Source organism: Cetorhinus maximus, chromosome 3 (assembly GCF_964194155.1).
Source record: "Cetorhinus maximus chromosome 3, sCetMax3.hap1.1, whole genome shotgun sequence".
In the NCBI taxonomy this organism is placed as follows: Eukaryota; Metazoa; Chordata; class Chondrichthyes; order Lamniformes; family Cetorhinidae; genus Cetorhinus; species Cetorhinus maximus.
The window spans coordinates 125643043-125664390 of record NC_135881.1 but is presented as its reverse complement, the minus strand read 5'-3'; the positions used below and the strand labels follow the sequence as shown (position 1 = coordinate 125664390).

The 21348-nt window shown below is 41.3% G+C and overlaps 1 protein-coding gene across 3 annotated transcripts in view; it reads left to right on the top strand.

Annotated features, from left to right (window-relative positions):
- Positions 1-21348, top strand: part of cdk6 (cyclin dependent kinase 6) — a 328683-nt gene that overhangs the window by 12986 nt on the left and 294349 nt on the right. The gene's annotated exons all lie outside the window — the stretch shown is intronic.

Below are 21348 nucleotides of genomic sequence, written 5' to 3'. Positions count from 1 at the left end.
GCCACTATATCAATATAAATGTTCCAATCATTAACTTTTTTCTAAACTGAAGAAGATTAACAATCAACTTTTAGAAATGTCTTTTATAGCTTTTTTCTTTTCTCAGAAAGACATTATTCACAGAATTGCTTAGGTGGTAGGATGTGCTTCCATCTTGTAGATTTGGCATTCATCGCTCTCAATGGTGAGTTGGCACGCTGCACAGGTCGTGTTGTGTGTGTTACTCCTGGTTCTGTAGGAGTCTTGCTTGATGCTAATGTTATGTCGCTTGCTGATGACATCATTGATGTTTACTGCTTGTTATCCTGTTGATGTTTTCTTGCTGGTTAGTGATGTTGCTGGTGCTGTTTTTGATCTTTTCTGCTTTTCCGCCTCCAGGTGTATGTTAAATATGAACTCTGTTCCTTCTCATTTGCTTAATGGTTCAGTCTCAATGACGTATGACCTTGAAGTCTTGGCTTCACCAGTAACTTTTGCTGGGTTCTAGGTTTTCATGATTGGATCCTTTCAACAATTCAGGCAGGGATTTAGCATGCTTGTTGAAGCATTGACCCCTTTCTACCTGTGCATCAGTGAGTTGTTGTCTTACTCCAGGAGCAAGTGTCTTGCTTGGTAGAGTTTTCTTATACTTCCTTCCATTCAGCAGCCCTACAGGCGATTTCCTGTCAGCATTGAGAGGTGTAGATGGGGTGAGAATAAGGCAAGGCTTGGGTCTTCCTTTGTCTGTTGGCATTTTTTGATAATTCTCTTGACTGTCTGGATGTGTCTTTCGATAAACCTGTCTTCCCTTGGGCGATGTAGTGATGAAGTGATGTTGAACCCAAAGTGTTCAGCAAATCCCTTAAATTCTCTGGAGATGAATTGGGTTTGATTGACACATATTGCTCAACAAACAGAACTTGTACTGCTGAATTGATTGTTGTAGCTCACAAATCTTTCAACTTTTGGGTAAAAGGAAACTTTAAGTAGTAGTCTGCATCTATGAGATACCATTTTTGATTGTGTGAATAAATTGGCTCCTGCAGTTTCCATGGTCTGGGCGGTACTTTGGTAGCTATCATCTCCTCTTTCTGCTGTGTATTTCTGTAATTACTGGCATACGTTGCATGTAGTCACCATTCTTTTGATGTCTTTGTAGATGCCTATCCAGTACACCACTAATCTTGCTCTAATCTTACATTTCTCCGTTCTTCATGTATCTTACGGAGGAGTTTCCTCTGTATTGTGGGGTATGATTGTTCTGGATCTGACTAGGAGAACACCACCCTCTGGTGCAGGGTTGGGGAACCCACGGCCCGGCGCATTGTGAGGTTTCAAAAAAAAAAATCACGTGTGACGCATGTGTCTCCACACGGGCTTCAGTTGTCATTTAAAAACTTAAGTGGTCTTACTACTGATGGTGCCCCTGCTATGGTTGAATCTCAAAAGGGATGAGTTGCTCTAATCAAGAAAGAAATGAATCTCCTTGACCGTGATCTAAGTAAGTTGATTGTATGGCACTGCATCAATCATCGGGAGAATCTGCGTGCACAGTCCGTGCGACTGAGCAACATAATGTTGACTGAAGTATCGAGCATTAACTTCCTTAAAGTAGTGGGTTAAACACCCGCCACTTTAAGGAGTTATTGAAAGACCTTGAATTAGAGTATGGCGACTTAGTTTACTATTGCGAAGTGCGATGGCTCAGCCAGGGGGATATGCTGATGTGGTTCTACGAACTGAGGAACAAAGTGAAACTTTTCACGGAGACAACGGGAAAACCTGTGGCCGAGCTGAGTGACGACAAGCGGCTGTGTGACTTGGCTTTAATGGTCGACATTAAACAGTATCTGTCTGAGCTCAGTGTCAAATTGCAAGGGCCTAACCAGCTTCTTTCCTCCCTTCTTTCAAATGTGAAATCATTTGAAGCCAAATTAAAGCTGTGGCAAATGCAATTGGAAAAGGGCAGCACGGTGCATTTCCTACCTTTCAGAAATAAAAACCTGCGACAGTGGAGTACGCCAGGGAGTATGCAAATTTACTTCAGAAATTTTGAGTGAATTCAAGACCTAAAAGCAAAGAAACTGGAGTTAAACATTTTTGCCACTCAACATTGTCTCAATATTGAAGCAGTCGACGTACCTGAAGACCTTCAACATAATGTTACAGAACTGCAAAGCAACACTGAACTTGAGGCTAAATACAATAACCTGCCTCTGCTGGAATTCTACAGACTCCATGTAGATGAATTTCCAAGCTTGAGGAGACATGCTGAAAATTGCAACACTGTTTCACTTCTTCCAAAAGGTACACAGAGAGAGCTCTGTGATCAGCAGCCTGAAGGAAGAAGACAGCTCAGTAAAGTCATCACAGTCCGACATTTTGAGGATCAGCAAATCCTTTTATGCCGGATTGTATGACGTGAAGCCCACAGACAGCACGGCTTTCCAGTCCTTCCTGTCTTCTATCACGGAGGTCTTAGACGACAGTACACGGGAGAGCCTGGACAAACCGCTAACTCCTGGCGAACTGACTAAGGGCCTTGAGTCCTTCGAGAAGAGTAAAACTCCCGGAAGCGACGGCTTGCCGGCGGAGTTGTATTCGGCTCTGGAACTGGATTGGCCCAGACCTGCTATAAGTGTACGAGAGTATGCTCCTGGCCGGCAGTATGTCAGAATCCATGAGGAAGGGCATTATCACCCTCATCTACAAGCACAAGGGGGGAAGGGAGGAAATTAGAAATTGGCGACCCATTTCACTGTTGAATGTGGACTATAAGATTCTGTCCAAGGTCATCGCCAATCGGGTCAAATCCGCTCTGGAATTGGTGATCCACCCTGACCAGACCTGCACTGTGCCTGGCAGGAAGATTTCTGACAGCCTCGCGCTGCTCAGGGATACGATTGCCTATGTACAGGACAGGGGTGTGGATACCTGCCTCATCAGCCTGGATCAAGAGAAGGCCTTTGACAGAATATCGCACACCTACATGGTGGATGTGCTCTCCAAAATGGGGTTTGGGGAGGGAATTCGCAATTGGATCCAATGCTCTACACTAACATCAGTAGTGTAGTCTCAATCAATGGGTGGGAATCAGATAGCTTTCCGATTAAATCTGGAGTCAGGAAGGGCTGTCCTCTCTCGCCTGTTCTTTTCGTGTGTTGCATAGAACCCTTTGCTGAGTCCATCAGGAAGGATCTGGGCATAAGAGGAGTGACGATCCCAGGCAGTGGAGGCACTCAGATCAAAGCCTCCCTGTACATGAATGATGTCGCCGTCTTCTGCTCGGATCCGCTGTCGGTGCGCAGACTGATCCACATCTGCGACCAGTTCGAACTGGCCTCGGGAGCCAAGGTAAATCGTGGGAAGAGCGAGGCCATGTTCTTTGGGAACTGGGCTGACCGATCCTTTGTCCCCTTCACTGTCAGGGTTGACGGCCTGAAGGTGCTGGGGATATGGTTCGGAGGGACCAGGGCATGCGTTAGAAACTGGAAGGAGCGAGTGTCTATGGTGAAAAGGAAACTGGGCATGTGGGAGCCATTGCGGGTAAGAACCTGGTCATCAGGTGTGAGGCACTCTCGCTGTTGCTGTACGTGGCGCAGGTCTGGCCCATTCCAGACTCCTGTGCGAGGGCGATCACCCGAGCCATCTTCCACTTTATCTGGAGATCGAAAATGGATCGTGTCCGCAGGGACGCAATGTACAAGCCTCTAGATAAAGGGGGAAAAAACATGCCCAACATCGCCCTCATACTGATGGCCACCTTTGTGTGTGGCTGCATCAAGCGGTGCGTAGACCCTCAGTACGCAAACACCAAGTGTCACTACGTGCTGAGATTCTACCTGTCCCCGGTGTTGCGAAGGATGGGTCTGGCCATGCTGCCGCGGAATGCTCCAAGTAGTTGGACCACCTGTCCCTCGTGGAAAAATTTATGCAGAGAAACACCTTTGACCACAAGTCCATCAGGCAGTGGTCAGCACGTAACATCTTAGAGGCCCTGAGGGAAAAGGAGAGGGTGGATCCTGTGGGATGGTTCCCCGAGCAGACTGTCAAAGTCATTTGGCAGAATGCCTCATCGCCAGAACTTTGCAACAAGTACCAAGACGTAGCTTGGCTGGTGGTGAGAAAGGCCCTCCCCGTCAGATCCTTCCAACACGCCAGGAGTCTCACCCCCTCTGCACGTTGCCCTCGAGTTGGCTGTGGTGGGGAAGAGACCGTTGTTCACCTCCTTGTGGATTGTGCCTTTGCAAAGAAGGTCTGGAGAGAGATGCAGTGGTTTCTGTTGAGGTTTATCCCGAGCAGCACTGTGACACAGGACTCTGTGCTTTACGGGCTATTCCCAGGGACACACACCGAGACAAACATCAACTGCAGCTGGAGGATCATCAACTCGGTGAAAGACGCTCTTTGGTCTGCCCGAAACTTATTGGTCTTCCAGCGCAAAGAGTTGTCCCCGACCGAGTGTTGCAGACTGGCACATTCCAAAGTCCAGGACTACGTGCTGAGAGACGCACTAAAGCTTGGGGCAGCTGCCGCAAAGGCGCAATGGGGAAGGGTCGCTGCCTAAGACCTTTCTGCCACAGTGCACCGAGGGACTGGGAACTGTGTAGAGCCCCTCGGGCTGCACAGCTCAAAATGAATGTCTGCAAATGATTGTAATATTCATTGTTTGTAGTGATGCACCTCGTGATATATGTTGTAAAAGTTGAACCTGATTGTACTTTTGTAATGGTGATTTTGAAATGGTTTGGAATGTGGTTGAAGATATTTTATGAATAAAGTATATTTTTGCAAAAAAAAATTGCAACACTGTTTGGAATTACATACTGCAGTATACAGTTTTTTTCAAAACTTTCTTTCGCAAAGAACCATCTGCGTGCCAGCTTAATAGACGTGAATTTGGAAAGCCAGTTGCGAGTAGCAACATCCAGTGCCAGCAGACATAACAAGTCTCGTTTAAAGGAAAGCAAACTCAGCCATCACATCAAAGCAGTGGGTAAGTTGAACATTTCTATGTTCTCTCTTATAAAAACCAACTTAATTAATTATTTTTTTTGTGTGGCCCACACTGATTTTGTGTGCGAGTGGCCCTTGATAAGAAAAAGGTTCCCCACCCCTGTTCTAGTGAGATGTCATCTCTGATAGACCAATACTTCTGTATTGCTGGCTGTGTTTGCTGTATCTTATCAGGCCTTCCCTGGATTACTTGTTGAGAGAGCATCTATGACTCTTGCTCTTTGCTGGTCTCACCTCCTAATTTGATTCTTGTGACCTTGCATTCACTAGGTGATGGATCTGTATACCTAGATTTTTTATCTCATGTTTTGCCTCCGGCCACAACTGAGATAGGGCACCTGCTAGCACCATTTATCTTCCTGACATCTATTTCAGAGTGAAAGCATAACTCTCAAGCCTCAAGAGTAACCTTTGCCACCTTGTTGGTGATGATCACTCTCCACTGTGAATTTTTTTCCCATAGAGATATGTATGGAATTTCTCACATCCATATACCACTGCCAAAAGCGCTCCTTCTATGTTGGCATATCTAGCCTTGGCTGATGTTAGAGCTTTGGATACGAATGCTATTGGTTTTCCCTCTTGTACCAGCACTGTCCCCAGTCCTTTTGTAGAAGTATCTACTTTCAGAGTGACGGGTTTCTTTCTGCTGTTGTATGACAAATTTGTCTCTTTGCATACTACTTCTTTGAGTTCTTTGTAACTCCTCTCGTGTGACTTTGGCCACTGGCACTTAACATCTTCTTTCATCAGCTCTTGTAGATTTGCTGTGAATTCTGATGTGATGAGGTGTGAAAATACTGGATCAAACCAAGGAAACTTCTCAACTTTTGCTTGTCTCTTGGAGCTCCTGTTACAGATGGGGAGAGAGGTGGTGGGATAACTGTTGCCTTTTTTCCTCGCCTGTCCGGTGTCTGCTATAAGATGTGTGTGTAGAGGGAGTGTTTTACCTTTTTAGTGTTGTGACCGTGCGCGCAAAGATAGATCTAGAGAATGACGTATGCAGCTAGAGTGTTAACAGAATACAAGAAGCAAATCATGTTCATGTTAAGTCCTTTTAAGGTGTGCATGGTACAGGCCTGGATGGGTGTTCTCTTGTGGTTCTTAGGAGATGAATGGAACTTGAAAGTCTCTGGATTACCTGACAAGGTTATGGCTGAGTTACTGCAGAGGTGAATCTTTGCAGGTGAAAACAAATTAGTCCCACTCGCACTGTCCGAGTGGCCTGATTGTAAGGCAAGGTTCTGTTCTCCTGGCTGGAGGAATGGTCCCTCTTGTTGGTTTCCAGACTGACTGATTTCTCTCTGGTGCTTGGAGTAATTAAGGTTAGTTACCTGAAGAGCAGTTTTGATCAGGTGACCACATGATCAGTATTTGTATGTCCACCCAGAATGATTTAAATTTAAAAGCCATTGCTATAAAATGGAGATTGGGTGGTGGCCATTTACACATAATGATTTGACTGGTTCCTTTACAGCTCACAAGTATTGAGCTTGAAGACAGCGGTCTGGAAGTCCATTGATTTTGAGTTTTGCATAAGTCTACAAACAATAGAAGCTGTGAATTCCACAGATGGTTTTCGTCTTGGTATGTCCATTCAAGTGGGCACTCCACCAATGGCCAATCGTTTAGGAGCTTTCTGGAAACTTGAGGTTGTCTGTGCTGCAATTGCAGAAGTCATCTAACCCTAGGCAGCAATCTTAGAAACTTTTTGATGTCCACTTTTAAAATAAAAGGCAGTTCCAGAAAAACATATACTGAATTCAGCCCATGTTTAAAGTTATGAATATGACGTGCCTTTACTGGGCACGACCCATCTTGGATTCAGAAATGGCTGTGACATTTTCAGGACTTGACCCTGTCAGGTATGTAAACATTCCGAAGAACTGTATGCTCTACGTCACTGAAACAGATGGTCCTGCTATTCTGGGGTTCTCTCGTGGCTTCATGTAGATGACGGTCATGATCTTTTTGATCTGCATCATAGATCTGGGTATCATCAGCTATGCCAAGGGCTCCTTTGTATCCTTGGTATGTCTCATCTACTTTCTGCTTGAACATATCCTGGTTCGCCTCAAGGCCAAAAGGTAGAAGCAGGGATTTATACCAGCCTGTTCTCAACAGGGAAGATGCTTGTCAAGCTTTCACGTTCCAGTAACCATTTCTGGCAGCAAGCTTGCTGAAAACTTTTATCCTTGCCAGTGCTTGTGTGATCTCTTCCAATGTTAGAATAGGGTAATGATTCCACTTGATTAAGATCAAGAGTATCTTATTTAAGATCTTTGGGATCCAACAAATTCTCAGCCGTCCATTGGGTTTCTCTCTCACCATGATGGAATTTACCCAATCTGTAGGCTCTGTGACTCTAGTGATCACCTTTTCTTCCATCTCTTGGAGCTCTCTTTCTAGCTCTCCTTTTTGTTCTGTTGGTACTTTATGTGGGGGATGAATCACTGGTTTTATTGCTGGGTCAATGGTGGTGATACTCAAAATCTCCAAAGCATCCAACCATCTCATCAAAGCAGTCTAGGTACATTTGTTCTAGATCTTCCTTGCTTCTGATCGGAGGGTGCATTTCAGTGGGGGTACAACCTTCAACCCTCAGCGTGGCCCCTTCACCTCATGATTTACTGAGATAAGCTGCAGCTTTTTGCAATTGCTCAACCCCAGGAAAGCCGGACCATCTGTTTCAGTGACATAGAACATACAGTTGACATCTTTTCCTTTGTGTGTCCCTCTGATTTGGGCTGTTCCTAGCTATCAAATCTGTTGCCTCATATACCATTTGCATGATTTTGCTTGGTTTCAAAGCACCTTCCCGTGGGTAACCATTTTCTTTTAAATTTTCAGAAAAGATCTTCTGAGTGGGATGATGTTACTTCGTCCTCCGGTATCAAGCTTCAGCTTCAGATTTATCATTCTGGGCTTATTTCTCACCCTCTTCCTGATCTGAATTATTGTGTGAATTTCTTTCCTCTGGGAACTTTTGTACCCAGCAATTTCATGCAGTTGTCTCTTTCCTGTGCCTATTGTGACCTCAAACTCGTTGTCATTTTCCAGGGTATGGATGTTTTGGTTCTTTTTACTTCTTGTTCACCCTGTTGCTCTGTCTTTGATAACTAATTTACCACATCTTTCTTTGTTCTGCACATCTTTTCCCAATGATTAGATTTTCTACAAGTTCTGTAAGTCTGATCCACATGTGGGAAATTTACGTCTGTCTATAAACTCATGTTATCCACAGCTCTTCTACGTCTTCCTCTCTTTTGTTGCTGTTTCATTGCATCAATCCTGCTGCCTTTCTCTTGTCTTAACTGAAAACCAGCTTGGACAGTCAATGACTTCATCTGTCTACTCGTAGCTTCACGTGTTCTGGCAGTGTCTACGGCCTTCAATATTGTGAGCTTGTCCTGTCCAATCAATTTTTTCTGTACGTCTAGGTGTGCAGAGCACCAACTGAACTGATCTAGCAGCCTGTCATTTGTGTCGTTAGATTTACACTTTCTGGCAGTATTTTTCAGGTTCACCTGATTCCTGCCTCAGGCCTTGAAATTCATATTGGTAGATCTGATGATTTGACTTTGGCTGGAAAAGTGTGCTAAATTTTTCCCAAAAAAATTATTTGGGTTTCTGCTGTCATCTTCACTCAGCTCTAAGCTGTTAAATAAATTTAACCCTTTTCTCTCCTGCTCACAAAAGGATGTAGCTGACCTTTTCTTCTTCACTGGTGTCTTTTAGAAAGCTGCTGAATGTCAGTCCACACTTTTGCAAATGCCTCTACGAAATCATCAGCCTCCAGATGGGCTGGAATTGTGTATCTATTGCTGCAGCAGTGGCCATTTTGTTTTTGCATGATTGACTCAGGTTTTCACTCTCTGGCACTAATTTGGGTTGATTTTTCAATGTAATTCAGCATTTAATTAATTTAAAATGTTTGGATTTTTAATCTCAGACACCCACTGCCTACATGTTATATCTTCCCACTCCCATATGTTAGAAATGATCACATATTAGACTCAAAATGCTGGAGTTTCATTGAGCGTACTTCTTTCAGCTCTCCTTGTGGCTGATAGACTGATGCATTATTCTGTCGACAGTGACTGCAGAACTGAATGTGGCATCCTGGCATATATATTCACATAACAATTAGTTCCAAGTTGTTTACGAATAATATAACAATATAATACAAAGGGTAGCTGAAGTTTGGAACTCTTCCACAAATGGCAATTGATGCTAGGGTCTGTTGTTAATTTTATATAAGAGTGATAGATTTTTGTCATCCAGAGTTTTTAAGGGATGTGGGACAAAGGTGGGTATCTGGAGTTGAATCGCAGATCACCCATTGTCTTGAGGAATAGCAGAAAAGGCTCAAGGGGCCAACTGACCTAGTTCTAGTCCTACGTCCAGTATCTATTTTATTACAATTTGATATTATGTTTCATCATTTATCTTTCAGAAATTAAACATACGGTTAATTGCACTTGGTGAATAAATCAAGTTAACCTAACATTTACAGGGAGCCATTTCTTTTATGAAATAGTATCTTCAAGAAAATCTTTACCAGCATTTAAAATGGAGCATCTATAAATGTACAAATTAGGAGAGTTTGTTAAGATCAGAGATTTTCAAGCTCCAAGTAACTTACTACTGAGTTTTAACAATGTACTCATTAGTATTTGAAGTCAGAAGAAATTGTTCAGATATATACCACTTCTATTGTAGTTCACCGTATCTGTATTTTACAATACTGACAGCAGTGGTGTTTCCATTAAGCGCAAACTATTGTAGATTGAGTTTGCATTTCATTGAAATAGAAATCTACAGTTTTATTCCTTTTGATACTGGGTGAATTATTAAAATAACAAGCATGTGTAGCTGAATCGTTATCTGCAATACAATTAAAGGGTAAAACAGTGCAGCCTTTGTGTTTTGAATAGTTTCACAAGTTTTTAAAGGTTGGTTCATTTGAACACCAAGATTGCATTACAGCTCTGTAACACGCTACCCAAACCAATTCTTTTCAGTATAAAAAGCATTCATTTTTCTAATTATAAAGTTTCTGACATTACTCTCTGTTGCCATATTTGATTTGTTTTTTTGTCCCTCATTGTGTAACAGCTGAATGTGACATGTCGGGTGAAATAGATTTTTATTTTCAATATATTTTTCTGCCTAGTATGCAATTAATAACAACTCATAAAATAATTTTTGATCATTTATCAGTTTGTATGGAATTTAAAAAGTTGCAACAGGCATCCTAAAAAAATATATTCCTATAGGAATTATCAATGCTGTGATATGAGGTTGCAGTCATACATCTGAAAGAACTCACAATGTATTAATATTGATGTAATAATTTTACTGGTGAAAAGATTTGAAACAAATATGGTTTGTTTCACATTTTGTCATGTGCATATATTTCTGTATCACTATTCCAAAAAACTCCAGGAAGGATTGACTGCAATGGAAATGAAAGTAGGGAGAGATGTTAAACGGGTTGCTGATTCATCTATTTTACATTATTGCCCAAATCTCAGTTTCAGGACTGAAAAATTATCTTGGAATGCAAATGAACCAGCTTGATTTTGGAAAAAGTAATCAGGATTTTTTTTTAACTTCCAATAGACTTTGGGATCACCCCAGGAGAAATTAACCTCTAACTGTCTTTAGAAAGGCAAAGCAATTGCGCCTTGTGGTCTTAAGAGAACACAAGGCTAGATTTTCAACTTTGCTATTATCAAAGTAGCCTGATTTTTATATAAGGAAGCGGAAATGTGCAGTTTCTGTAATTGGCGATTGATGCACAACGCCAGTTTCATGTCAAATTAACCCGATATTTACAGGTAGCTATTTCTTAAATATGAAATAGTTTCTTCAAAAAAATCTTTATCGATATTATAAAGAGAAGCTTTACTTCATCAAGTTGCATACACCTGCCCTGTGGCAGCAGAATACAACTTTGTACCTTACGTGGTGTAATACTTTTGTTCTTATAAGACAGCTGATCCTCTGATTTATTATGAACGAAGTCCGAGGAAGTTTAGTTGTATATATTTCAAACACCATTACATGTTAATATACCTTCCAGTGTAAAATGCAATTTAACTACAACCCATATCACTACATTTCAAATCACAAATAAAATAACACTTAAGTACTTATCTCACAACTTGCATCACAGGAGTCTGAATTTCCTTCACAACACTAATTACAGGTACACATGAATTGAATTGAAAACACATCTCAGTTTAGATTATAAAGAATGACACAAGCTGAAGAGTGCTTCAAGCATTTAATGAACTTCTGCTTCAGGCTGTTAAAGCTGCCTTTGTGCTTCATTAAATTTGCTCCCATTTGTTACTGCCTCATTACAAACTCCTTTTGCATTATCCTACTTGCTGTAAGTGGTTTTCTTATAAAATCGTCAGCAAGTATTGTAGTGGCTGTTTATTAGCTTGTAAAGAATGCCTTCCCTTTAGCACAATTTGCTTCAATATAAAAATATACACCATGGACCTTTCTGGAACATGGGCATCATACACCATCTTTAATGGTTAGAAAGACAGTGACCACAAAGAAACAAACATAATTTCTGAAGAAAGGTCCCTTGACCTGAAATGTTAATTCTGTTTCTCTCTCTAAAGATGCTGCCAGACCTACTGACTATTTCCAGAATTTTCTCCTCCTTTATAAAAGTTTTTGTACTGGCATCCCTTTCTGTACTTCCATTTATTGGCATCTATTGATACTGATGGAAAATTTTTTCACCCAGAGGTTGTTTGGAGTCTGGGACAAACTTCCTGAGAGGCAGATTCGATCGAGGTATTCAAAAGGGAATTGGATTGCTATCTGAAAAGAGAGAATGTGCAAGATTACAGGGATAAGGCAGGGGACCAGGTAGAATATTCTTTCAGAGAGCCAATGCAGACCCGATGGGCCAAATGGCCTCCTTCTGCACTGTAAAGATTCAGTATTATGTTTTACTATTTTCTTTTGTCTTTTTAGACAAGAAGAATCAGACAATTAAGATATATTGTGTGGCTGTTTTATACAACATATCAGAATGTTTTCCCAGTTGGTGCACAGGCAGTGCTGAGATGTAGGTTTGGCTCGCAATGCCATTGTGTACCCACAAGGAGATGCAAACAGAAGTCCAGCCTGCACTTGCACATCTTGCATCATAGTTAGAGGGTCACTTGTGGATGCCTGAGAGCAGATTGCCCTCTGAACTGTAGTTGCTGCATGGACCAAGAGAAAACAAAGGGACTTTACTATCAATAGAAACCAGTTGCTTTCAACTTCATTTAGTAGGTTAGCAATAAAGGTGGTGTTAAAAAATTACCCAGGCACTTTATTTGGCAAGATAATGTGATGAAGCCACCTTTTTGGTACGTAAACCAATTTTTTAAAAATGAAGTTGTTACTTTTAGATTGTATTTATACTCATAAACTGAGAATGAAATGATTTTAAATTCCTGCAAAATACAAATAATTATGTAGAGAATAATGGTTATCTGTAGTTGAATACAAAACGGAAATCTTACCAAAAGGATTGACTGATATAAACAATGAAAGCAAACATTAGGTCATACAAACTATCACTTAAAGCTTGAGGTGAAAGTTATAGCAGTGAAACCACTTCCATGTATTCATTTATTTCTATGTTGTTATGGAGTTTGTTGGGGAAGTTTTGTTTTTTTTGTGATGGGTGTTGTTGCTGAAGTCAACAGTCATGCTCCCTTGTTTTAGATTTCCCTAGCAAAGAAAATCTACCCTTTCAAATCCTTTAATAATTTAAGTGCCGTCAACCTTCTAAACTGAAGGGAATACAAATTATGCATTCTGTTATCCTAATTTAACCCTTTTAAGCCCTTGGTATCATTCTGATGAATCTACCCCATACCCCGCCAAGGTCAGCATATATTTCCTGACTTTCAGTTACCAAAGCTGAATGCACTTCTCCTGATGGGGTTTGACCAAGACTTTTTTTATAAAAAATCATTTATGGGGTGTGTAAATTGTTGGCAAGGCCAGCATTCATTGCCCATCTAATGGGCACCCTGGAACATCAATTCCTTAATTTTGTATTTCATCTCCCTTAAGATAAAGGTCAACAGTCAATTGGATTTTTGATTACTTTTTATAATTCTGCGCTATCTTTTAGTGCTTTATGTTTATGGGCATGAAAATTCCTTTACTACTTCATATTTCCCTAGGGGTAGATCTTGATATTGTATGATAGTGTACAATTGGTGATAGTGAGTCAGCAGCTCATTTTACATCTCCTAATTTTTATTTCTGTTAGAATAAGATCAAAGAATGGTTACAGCACAGAAAGAGGCCTTCAACATTCAGGTCCCAATCTATATCATCCTGCAGCCGTGTCTCTGTAGTGGCTATCAGACTTTAGTTATTTATTACTAAATTATTTCTATTTATTTGCTTTATCAGTTCATCTGTTTTTTCAAATGCTACATGCATTTGCATACAAATTTGCCTTTAATTTTGTCCTTTTATGATTTTTGTAATGTCTGGCCTTATCTGTTGATTTACTCTTAGATTTGCACTCTCTGTTCCTTCCTATTACGGTCTGTTTATCATTTCCCATATTAGCTCCTTTCTCTCTTGCCTTGTCTCTACTCTTTTTTTGTTTACCACATCTTCCCAGATTTTACCCCTTGCCTGCACTATTTAGTTTAAAGTCCTCTCCACTTCCCTAGTTATGCAATTTGCTAGAACATCAGTTCCAGCATGATTCAGGTGTAGACAGTCCAAACGGTACAATACCCAATTACCCCAGTACTGGCGTCACTGCCCAATGAACCAGAACCCACTTCTCCCACACCAGTCTTTGAACCATGCATTCATTTCTCTAATCTTATTTTCCCTTTGCCAATTTGCACGTGGCCCAGGTAATAATCCAGAGATTATTACCTTTTTGAGGTTCTGCTTCATAATTTGGTGCCTAGCTCCTCATACTGCCTATGCAGAACCTCCTTCCTTGTCCTGCCTATGTCGTTGGCACCTACATGGACCACTACAACTGTATCCTCCCCCTCCCATTTTAAGGTCCTCTCCAGCACTGAGCAAATGCCCCGAACCCTGACTCCGGTCAGGCAACACAGCCTTCTGGACTCTCGCTCTTGCTACAGAGAACAGTGCCAATCCCCCTCATTATACTGTGCCCTACTACCACTGCATTCCTTTGTGCTCCCCTCACTTGAATGGCTTCCTGTACCACAGTGCCATGGTCAGTCAGCTCATCCACTCTGCAGCCACCATTCTCATCCAAACAAGCTGAGAGAACTTCAAACCTGTTGGACAATTGCAGAGACTGACACTCCTAAACTCCAGGCTTCTGGGTCCCCTTACTTGCTTCAGTCTGCCTTCATTACCAATTCAGGAAGCACATTCCAGATCATAACCATTTTTTGCATATTTTTAAGAGTTTTTTTTCCTCATGTCACCTTTGGTTCTCTTGCCATTCATTTTAAATCTGTGTTCTTGACCTTTCTGTTAATGGAAACATTTTCTCTCTAAAGTCAACCATTTTACATCATCACATGAGTCAAGATCCACTGCTGCCTTTCATCGTTAAGAAAATATTCCAATTTTTCTTTCTCAGATCCAAAGTCAATGGTTTCATGCTTTGCATGTTGAATTCCAACTGCTGTAGTTTGGCCCACCAACATTTTTTTTATTCATTCACGGGATGTGGGCTTCGCTAGCTAGACCAACATTTATTGCCCATCCCTAGTTGCCTTTGAGAAGGTGGTGGTGAGGTCAGCTGCCTTCTTGAACTGCTGCAGTCCATGTGGTGTAGGTACACCCACAGTGCTGTTAGGGAGGGAGTTCCAGTATTTTGATCCAGCGACAGTGAAGGAATGGTGATATATTTCCAAGTCAGGATGGTGAGTAACTTGGGGGGGAACTTACAGGTGGTGGTGTTCCCATTTATCTGCTGCCCATGTCCTTCTAGATGGTAGTGGTCATGGGTTTGGAAGGTGCTATCTAAGGAGCCTTGGTGAGTTCCTGCAGTGCATCGTGTAGATGGTACACACTGCTGCTACTGTGCATCAGTGTGGAGGGAGTGAATGATTGTGGATGTGGTGCCAATCAAGTGGGCTGCTTTGTCCTGGATGGTGTCAAGCTTCCGAAGTGTTGTGGAAGCTGCGCTCATGCAGACAAGTGTTCCATCACACTCCTGACTTGTGCCTTGTAGATGGTGGACATACTTTGGGGAGTCCGGAGGTGAGTTAATCGTTGTAGAATTCCTAGTCTCTGACCTAAAGTTTACCTATGTGGCTATGTCCCTTTGTAACTTCTTGCTCCCATCCATATAACTTAGTCTACCTCCTAACTCAGTGCCATCTGTAAACTTGGATGTATAATTTGAAACCTCGGTGCATATCCTTGGAAAACAACACTTATCACGCCTTACCAATCAGTGAATGCACCCTTTATTTCCAATTTCTGTCTCCTGCCTAAGTTACAAGGTTGCTTCGGTGCTCTTATTCTTTGCTAATAATATGCAGAACTTATCAAGTACCTTTGGAAGTCCAGGTATAGATATTTCTATAATGTACAATGCTAGCAACCTCAAAAAAATGGAACCAGATTAGCTAGGCCTACTCTTCACAAATAAATGTGTGGTCTCTGATCAGCCGATATTTGCCCAAATGTTCAGGCACAATGTTTCTTTTTATTCATTCATGGAATGTGGATGATGCTGGCTAGACCAGCATTTATTGCCCAACCCTAATTGCCCTTGTTCAGAGGGCATTTAAGAGCCAGCCACATTGATCAACCACATCCATCCCTAACGGATTCCAGTACCGTCTCCACAATTCAAGTTAAATTAATAGGTCTCCAGTTACCTGATTTCACTTTGCTTCCATTCTTAAATAATGGCGAGACATTTGAAGTTTTGCAATCTGAAACTGCAATTCTTGAATATGAAGAGCTTTGGAGAATTATGACAAATGCATTTGCACTTTCCTCACCTGATTCTTCTAATACCTTGGGGTGGAAACCATCAGAAACTAGGGGAAAAATTTTAGCTCAGTGGGTGAGCGTAAAATGGCGCGCGTTGATGCCGAGTGAGCGTCCCAATGTCAACGCGCAGTTTTGTTCGGCGGGCGCGTGCCTGCTGACAATTGTTAAGCAATTAACAATTAACAGCCTGTTAAGGTCATTAAATTATCGATTAAGTTGAATTTTTGGCTGCCCGACCAACCTTGCAGTTGGCAGGCGAAAAGGCCAATCAGCGTTTGCATTTTTTAAGAAACCTCATCCACGGGTGGGATGAGGTTTCCTAAAGCAAATAAAAATAAAATAAAAGTTTTATAACTTAATTAATAACATGTCCCTGCTCATGTAACAGAGTCACATGAGGGGGCGTGTTTCACCACATTTTAATTTTCTTTATTTTTTTCTATATAACTCTTCATTTCCCTGAGGCAGCTCTATGCCTCAGGGAGATTATGAAGCGCGCACATGCATGAAGTTCATGCTCACCCTGCTCGCACTCCCCCTCCCCCTCACACTACCCGTACCGGCAGTGCTGCCACTCGCGTTTCACTCTTGGCGGGCCTTAATTGGCCTGGCAGCGTGAAATCGCGGTCCGGCCTCGATCGGTTGGCTTCCTGACAGCCCCCGCCGAGTTCGCCTGACATGGGTGAAATTCTGCCCTTGATGTTTTTCTTTAAGTCCCATTATTTTTTCCATTACCATCTTTGTTAACTTCCTCCCATTGATTTATTTTAGGTTGTGCTGCTTGTATTCTATCCTCTAACTCCACTGCGGTACAAAGTATTCATTTGACAAGTCTACTATTTTCTTATTATCTGTTATGGTCTTACCTGTATCCAACTTTAATGGGCCCACATCCCTCTTTATCACTCTTTCTCTTAAAATATTTATAAAAACTTATGCTGTTGTCTTTGATGTCAGTTGCAGGTTTTTTGCATTCCTTATTTGCACCTTATATTTCTTTGTTTCCCATGGTTGCTTTATAAACTTCTCCCAGTAACTGAGTTCCCATTTTTCTTTGCATTTGTGTAATCTTTGTAAGCGTACCATGAGACAGGCCATTATTTTATAATTTTAGACACCTCTATCATATTGCCTCATAATCTAAACTGCTTTAAAAAAAAAGGCTCAATTTTTCAAGTATTTCTTTGGGATGCATCCTAGTGAATCTGTGTGGTACCAGCTCCAAAGCCGCAATATTTTCTGTCTCGTGAAAACCAATACTACACACTGTACTCTAAATGAGGTCTTGTTGCAATTTTATGTAGGTTGATCAGTGCGTCTTTGTCCTTTATAGTCTAAACCTTCCTTTCCTTTCTCTTTCAGCTTTTCCCATGCCACATGAGGTTGCCACAATGCTGGTTGATCACCCATCTTTTTTTTATATTTTATACCTCTTGTGATTAAAACCAAAATTTCAATTAGTTTTCTTTCACATTCCTATCAACCTGAGGTGCTGCCTTTAAGGTGTATAAGCCAACTCCATCTGAAACTGCATGCATTTAGAGTATAATTACTGCTCTTTTTTTAACCAAAATAATCTCCTCTGTGTCACCTGTCACTTGCATGGAGTTCCATTTCCACTTTCTAGCCCAGTAACCCATCTCATCAATATTTCTTTAGAACTTCCTTTGATCTTACACAAAATTAATTGTACCTTGTATTTTGCTATCATCTGCAAACTTTGACATCACTTTCTCTAGGTCTATATCTAAATCATTGAGATACATAGTGGACAGAATGGTCTCAGCTGGACCTTGTGGGACACTACCATCCACTTCTAATTACTCCGAAAAATGGCATTCCACCACTTTTGAATCCAGTTTGCTATTCTTCTGCTAATTCCCTGCCCCTTACTCTAATAATCTTCCATGTGGTACTTGGTCATAGGGCTTTTCTAAGATCCATGTAGTGTGCATCCATTGCTTTTACCCCATTTAACATATCTGTTATTTCCTCAAAGATTTCTAAGTTGGCCATGTATGATTGTCCCTTTTAAAATCTATGTTGGCTACTTCTAACTTGGTGGGGGGGGGAGCACAAAATATATTGTGTGTATTTGATAGTTGCGATAAGGAAAGGACTAAAGGGTTTAATTTAATATGTAAAACAATTATAGCTATTGTGAAAGGGATAAATTATGTGATTTTGCTTTCTTCTAATTGTTCTAATTTTCTAAATATATTGCTTCTTGCTGGGTATTCCAGTGCCATTTGCCCTCCACTATCTTGCACTAAATCTCATCTAGTATTCACATTAGCATGTTACAGTGAGGATCAGTGGATGGTGATCAGGAGAGGGAACCTAAACCATAGCCTAGTGCCCTGAAAATAATTGTATGAGGTAGAAGCACTTGGTTGCGAATCAGCTGGAAATTGACAGTTTAATAACATAGGAATAGGAGTGGATCATTTAGCCCCTCAAGCCTGTTCTGCCACCATTCTATGAGATTATGACTGATCTATGACCTTATAAACTTTAGAGGGATACTGAAGTTCACTATCTATGCTGTAATGACTAACTGTAGTTAATTAAAAAGATATCTAACTGAGAGCGGATGAGAGAAGACTAACAATGAACATAAAACAAATCTTCTGTGGACAAATAAATAGTAAGGAGGGGTGGGGCCAAATAGGAACCAAAAAGGGGACCTATGTATGGAGACTGAGGTTTTTTATATGCTTTCATAGAATGTGGACATCACTGGATAGGCCAGCATTTATTGCCTACCCCTAATTACCCTTTGAGACGGAGGTGGTGAGCCACCTTCTTGAACTGCTGCAGTCATGCGGTATAGCTGTTTGGAAGGAAGTTCCAGGATTTTGAACTAGCAGTTGTGAAGGAACGGCGATATAGTTCCAAATCAGGACGCTGTGTGGCTTGGAGGGGAATTTGCAGGTGGTGGTGTTCCCATGCATCTGCTGTCCTTGACTTCTAGGTGGTAGAGGTCATGGGTTTGGAAGGTATAATGTGCCTTTAAGAGATATCAGCATGACATCTCTAGAAGGGGAATGTGTCATGTGATCCAGTCTTAGTTTCACTTTTGTTTTGAGCAGAGCACGCACATAGCTCTGATGCCTTCAAGCTTTATGCCAAGCATAACTTCTCATGTGCTAGTCTTAACAAATGATTCCACAGTGTGTTTGCCCAATATTTTCTGAGCAGTTAGGTAATATAACATTATAATAACATGACATGGTAGCAGCAGTGGTAAGATTAGTGGCAGCAAGATTAAGTACAGGTACGACATAGTGAACAGCCTATAATCATGCTACATGGCGTGAGATGAACCTCGACGTTTTGGTCAGACCACAACAAAGTCACAACATTGGAGAGCGTTGAAAATGTAGCATGCTGACTGTGAAGAAAAGCTTTGGAGACACAGCACTGAGCAGGTGCTCAAATAAAGAGCTAAATAAAGAGACAGATCCCTCTTGGTGAGATTCATTCAGATGATACTGTTTTAAATGACATCCTTTTGGGCTGTCTGTTAGTCAGGATCTCTTTCATGCTCACATGGACGGCATTACATGTGCTGTGCCAGGATGAATCTGTATTGCAGATAATATAGCTGTGTGGGAAGAACAAAGCAAGAACACTACCATAATCTGCATTTATTGATGCAGGTGGCGCATAATGAAGGATTCATGTTCAACAGTCTGAAATGTGCCAACAATGTGCAGCAGATCAATTTCTTCTATACTGTTTATTCCAGTGCTGGCATATGTCGCAATTCAAGTAAAATAGAGGACATAAGGCCATGCCAACTCCTCAAGATAAGGACGATCTTCGAAGATGTCTAGGTCTCTTTAATATTTTGTCTCTATAAATTCCCAAGTTTGCTCAAAAATCTTCATTGTTAAGGGAATTGTTGAGAAAGGATGTGCCTTTCCTGTGTCACAAAGATCACCAATACCTCTTCAAAGCACTGAAACAGTCATTGTCAGAAGCATCGATGTTGGAATTTTCTGATACTGGGGAGACAGCTACCCTAGAGATAGATGCCTCACAGATCTGGGAACTTGTATACTATAAAAAGGCAACCCAATTGCAGTTGCTGCATAAGTGTTCTCTGTAACGCAATCCAACTACTACAACATCGAGCGAGAAACGTCAGCTTTAGTGTTTTGAATCATGTGTTTTCGTACCTATATTTGGCAAAAGATTTGTGTTACAGAGCAACCACAAGCCACTGGAGATGATTTGGTGAAAACTATTGACAGTGCCTCACCAAGATTGCAATGTCGCTTGAGTCAAGCGAGGTAACTTGGTCACATTGGATGCATTTAGCAGATTGCCTAACCTAGCGAAAACAGATAATGTATCCTTAGATCTGCAAGTTGACTTAATTGACTTCAAACTTGAAGATGTTTTCCAAATTGATCTGCTACAATTTGGGCAACACAAATACCAGCAGCTGCAAGGAGAAACGGTGGAAGATTCTGCACAACAGAAACTGTGGAAAACCATCATTCAAGGATAGCCTGATTCGATTCAGCATGTCCACGAAAATATGATACCACTTTGGCCATATCAGGATGATCTAGGCATTTCCTGGGGAGTCATTTTTAAAGGCAGACAGGTCATTGTACTGTAATCTTTGCGACCTGGTATTCTTCAACCGCTTCATCATTCACACATCCGCATGGATCGAATGATAAGATTCGCAAGAGAGACAATCTATTGGCTGGGTATGAACAATGACATTGAAGTCATCAACAAGAAGCGTGAGACACGTCAAAAGTATATGCCAAGTCAGCGCAAAGAACCATTGTTTCTCCATGAAGTTCCGACACACCCTTGGTCCAAAATCGCAGCCGACCTCATTCATGTCCATGGCATTGACTTCATCGTCATCGTTGACTGCTTTACCAAGTACCCCATTATTTGACAATTGCACAACACTTCGAGCACAATTGGCGCGCACACTGCTATTTTCAGTTTATTTGGTGTGCCTAGAGAGATCATTACAGATAACGGTCTGCAATTTATTGGTAATCCTTTCAGGATATGTGAGAGAAGTGGAATATCAATCACACTACTATTTCTCCTCATTAGCTTAGATCTAACGGCCTATCTGAATGATCCCTATTTCTTAAACGTAGACAGGCCAAGCAAGACCTACACATTGCAATTTTACACCTGAGAGCAATACCTTTAAGTGCAACTATTCCATCACTGGCAGAGCTTATGTTTGGCAGACCAGTGCGTAGCAATCTACCTTCTCTTACCCATACTACTATCTCTGAAACTAGAGAGCAACTTTTAAAACTACAAGAGAAGGTAACCAACATGCATGATAAAAATTGAGGTAGAGAATTG